The sequence below is a fragment of the Schistocerca americana genome, unplaced genomic scaffold, assembly GCF_021461395.2.
Source record: "Schistocerca americana isolate TAMUIC-IGC-003095 unplaced genomic scaffold, iqSchAmer2.1 HiC_scaffold_963, whole genome shotgun sequence".
Classification (NCBI taxonomy): domain Eukaryota; kingdom Metazoa; phylum Arthropoda; class Insecta; order Orthoptera; family Acrididae; genus Schistocerca; species Schistocerca americana.
In genome coordinates, this window is record NW_025726745.1 from 599 (window position 1) to 5,000 (window position 4,402).

Genomic DNA, 4,402 nt, shown 5'->3' on the forward strand with positions numbered 1-4,402 from the left:
CGGCTTGTGGCAACTGTCCGCTGATGTTGTACGTCCAAATCACACACTGTACCGCACATTGGTCCTCATGTACTGAATGATACATCGTGGTACATGTGTGACCGTACCACGACTGCGCCAACAACGGCGAACCATACGGTCCAAATATTGTGCACTCAGCTACGTGTCGTCTCCCTATAAGAGCTGGATTGCAGTATGGTATGCCGTGGATGGCGATCAGCATGAGCCGTCTGTTGATGTAGTGGCGCGTGTTGTCAGACGTAGTCGTCTCTTCTCACACACCGTGATAGCATGGTGCACTGCGTTCCACATCTGCGACATGCGACAGAGGCCGGTTGACAGTCGTTCGCGCAATGGACATCGCATACGTACGGGGGCCACCTTCCACGTGTTCGCGAAGCGTGCACATGTTGTTGCGTGTATGTGGGCAGACATAGTGTGTCGTGACACCTGACACAGGCATGCAACAATCGTTGAATTTGCAAATGGCGATGGACGTCTACGTTTGCTGGTGACGTTACGCAAATGAAGAACTGGTAAACCGTTGTGGTGCGGTTGTTCTCGCTAGAGGTGAATCAGTGATGGCGACGATCGGTTGAGCTACCAACCGGTTGTTTCAGCGATACCCACCATGCCCACGAACGTGAATGGCATGTGGGTGTGAAGCGATACGCGGCGGTGGCTGGGTGGGACCGTCCCCGGCCGGTGAGGGGGGGCCTTCCGGCGTGCTGGCCGCGCGGTGCGTGGGCGCACGCGCTACAGCCGGCTGGTGGGGGCGGCCAGTGGCAGGCGCGCCGGCCGACGGAGGCGGCAGGCGGCGCAGCTGCGCGCCGGCGCACCCTGCACGCGGCGCCGTGCGGCCAAAGTAGGTCCTCGCGGGCCCGGTGCGAAGCGCGGTGGACATCTGCAGTGTGCTGGTCCGATTGAGGACTGTGTGCGCTGAGGATGCGCCGCCGCCCGGCGCTCGGCGCCGCGACGCCGTCTGCTGCTCGGTCGCCTCTGCGGTTCTCGCAGGTGGATTGTATCGCAGCTGTGCGGACGTGTTGGCGCGTGCGCTGTGCTGGGAGAGTTCGCTTCGGCACCCAAGTGGGGCTTTTGTCCTTCTGTGGCGCTGGCGTTGGAGCTGCCGGCCACCGTAGGTGGCGCGTGTTGTCTCCCCGCCGGCAATGCCACGACAGCACGCTCCCGGGCCTCTGTCGGCAGCGGCAAGCTCAGTTGGGAGCACGGGTGGTCGCACCTAAAGCGTCTACTCGCCAAACTCCGGGCGATTGCGCCTCTCTCGAACCCGACCAAGTACTTAGGACGGCGCTGCGCGCCGCCGGGACCTGAGAGGGTTTCGAGGTGTATTGTGCAGGGGAGCTCAGCCTCCTCCTGTTTGCAGAATAATTGAGCGGACGCTTGCGTGTTCGCGCGGGCCCCCGGGACACACTCCCGGGCGGCCGGCTGCTCAGCTCTAGTTGACGCAGCTCCCTGGTTGATCCTGCCAGTAGTCATATGCTTGTCTCAAAGATTAAGCCATGCATGTCTCAGTACAAGCCGCATTAAGGTGAAACCGCGAATGGCTCATTAAATCAGTTATGGTTCCTTAGATCGTACCCACGTTACTTGGATAACTGTGGTAATTCTAGAGCTAATACATGCAAACAGAGTCCCGACCAGAGATGGAAGGGACGCTTTTATTAGATCAAAACCAATCGGTCGGCTCGTCCGGTCCGTTTGCCTTGGTGACTCTGAATAACTTTGGGCTGATCGCACGGTCCTCGTACCGGCGACGCATCTTTCAAATGTCTGCCTTATCAACTGTCGATGGTAGGTTCTGCGCCTACCATGGTTGTAACGGGTAACGGGGAATCAGGGTTCGATTCCGGAGAGGGAGCCTGAGAAACGGCTACCACATCCAAGGAAGGCAGCAGGCGCGCAAATTACCCACTCCCGGCACGGGGAGGTAGTGACGAAAAATAACGATACGGGACTCATCCGAGGCCCCGTAATCGGAATGAGTACACTTTAAATCCTTTAACGAGTATCTATTGGAGGGCAAGTCTGGTGCCAGCAGCCGCGGTAATTCCAGCTCCAATAGCGTATATTAAAGTTGTTGCGGTTAAAAAGCTCGTAGTTGGATTTGTGTCCCACGCTGTTGGTTCACCGCCCGTCGGTGTTTAACTGGCATGTATCGTGGGACGTCCTGCCGGTGGGGCGAGCTGAAGGCGTGCGACGCGCCTCGTGCGTGCTCGTGCGTCCCGAGGCGGACCCCGTTGCAATCCTACCAGGGTGCTCTTGAGTGAGTGTCTCGGTGGGCCGGCACGTTTACTTTGAACAAATTAGAGTGCTTAAAGCAGGCAAGCCCGCCTGAATACTGTGTGCATGGAATAATGGAATAGGACCTCGGTTCTATTTTGTTGGTTTTCGGAACCCGAGGTAATGATTAATAGGGACAGGCGGGGGCATTCGTATTGCGACGTTAGAGGTGAAATTCTTGGATCGTCGCAAGACGAACAGAAGCGAAAGCATTTGCCAAGTATGTTTTCATTAATCAAGAACGAAAGTTAGAGGTTCGAAGGCGATCAGATACCGCCCTAGTTCTAACCATAAACGATGCCAGCCAGCGATCCGCCGCAGTTCCTCCGATGACTCGGCGGGCAGCCTCCGGGAAACCAAAGCTTTTGGGTTCCGGGGGAAGTATGGTTGCAAAGCTGAAACTTAAAGGAATTGACGGAAGGGCACCACCAGGAGTGGAGCCTGCGGCTTAATTTGACTCAACACGGGAAACCTCACCAGGCCCGGACACCGGAAGGATTGACAGATTGATAGCTCTTTCTTGATTCGGTGGGTGGTGGTGCATGGCCGTTCTTAGTTGGTGGAGCGATTTGTCTGGTTAATTCCGATAACGAACGAGACTCTAGCCTGCTAACTAGTCGCGTGACATCCTTCGTGCTGTCAGCGATTACTTTTCTTCTTAGAGGGACAGGCGGCTTCTAGCCGCACGAGATTGAGCAATAACAGGTCTGTGATGCCCTTAGATGTTCTGGGCCGCACGCGCGCTACACTGAAGGAATCAGCGTGTCTTCCTAGGCCGAAAGGTCGGGGTAACCCGCTGAACCTCCTTCGTGCTAGGGATTGGGGCTTGCAATTGTTCCCCATGAACGAGGAATTCCCAGTAAGCGCGAGTCATAAGCTCGCGTTGATTACGTCCCTGCCCTTTGTACACACCGCCCGTCGCTACTACCGATTGAATGATTTAGTGAGGTCTTCGGACTGGTACGCGGCATTGACTCTGTCGTTGCCGATGCTACCGGAAAGATGACCAAACTTGATCATTTAGAGGAAGTAAAAGTCGTAACAAGGTTTCCGTAGGTGAACCTGCGGAAGGATCATTACCGACTAGACTGCATGTCTTTCGATGTGCGTGTCGTGTCGCGCAACACGCTACCTGTACGGCTCGCAGTAGCCGTGCGCCGCGTGCGGAACCACGCGTGCTTCTCAAAACTAACGCCAATGTTGTGTGGTACGAGCGCTGAAGCGCTGGAGCGGCTGGCCTGCGGCACCTGGCGCCTGGCGCCGGTTTTGAATGACTTTCGCCCGACTGCCTGTCCGCTCCGGTGTGGAGCCGTACGACGCCCATCGGCCGTGAGGCCGTTGGACACAGAACGCTTGAACAGGGGCCGCCACACGCCTACGTCCCGCCTATGCAACTGTCTTGAAAGAGACAGTGTAAACTAAGAAAAGATCACCCAGGACGGTGGATCACTCGGCTCGTGGGTCGATGAAGAACGCAGCAAATTGCGCGTCGACATGTGAACTGCAGGACACATGAACATCGACGTTTCGAACGCACATTGCGGTCCATGGATTCCGTTCCCGGGCCACGTCTGGCTGAGGGTCGGCTACGTATACTGAAGCGCGCGGCGTTTGCCCCGCTTCGCAGACCTGGGAGCGTCGCGGCCGCCTGTGGGGCCGGCCGCGCCTCCTTAAACGTGCGATGCGCGCCCGTCGCCTGGCGGTTCGCATACCGGTACTTACTCGGTAGCGTGCACAGCCGGCTGGCGGTGTGGCGTGCGACACCTCGTACAACGACCTCAGAGCAGGCGAGACTACCCGCTGAATTTAAGCATATTACTAAGCGGAGGAAAAGAAACTAACAAGGATTCCCCCAGTAGCGGCGAGCGAACAGGGAAGAGTCCAGCACCGAACCCCGCAGGCTGCCGCCTGTCGTGGCATGTGGTGTTTGGGAGGGTCCACTACCCCGACGCCTCGCGCCGAGCCCAAGTCCAACTTGAATGAGGCCACGGCCCGTAGAGGGTGCCAGGCCCGTAGCGGCCGGTGCGAGCGTCGGCGGGACCTCTCCTTCGAGTCGGGTTGCTTGAGAGTGCAGCTCCAAGTGGGTGGTAAACTCCATCTGAGA

At 57.6% G+C, this 4,402-nt stretch overlaps 2 non-coding genes and 1 pseudogene across 2 annotated transcripts; all 3 read left to right on the plus strand.

Moving 5' to 3' along the window:
• Positions 1-1,467: 1,467 nt before the first annotated feature.
• On the plus strand, positions 1,468-3,377 carry LOC124592921. Its single transcript, XR_006977676.1, has one exon. It is a non-coding gene; the product is annotated as a small subunit ribosomal RNA (ribosomal RNA).
• A 351-nt stretch (positions 3,378-3,728) lies between these two features.
• On the plus strand, positions 3,729-3,883 carry LOC124592914. Its single transcript, XR_006977672.1, has one exon. It is a non-coding gene; the product is annotated as a 5.8S ribosomal RNA (ribosomal RNA).
• Positions 3,884-4,071: 188 nt separating this feature from the next.
• Positions 4,072-4,402, plus strand: part of LOC124592917 — a 7,953-nt pseudogene continuing 7,622 nt past the window's right edge.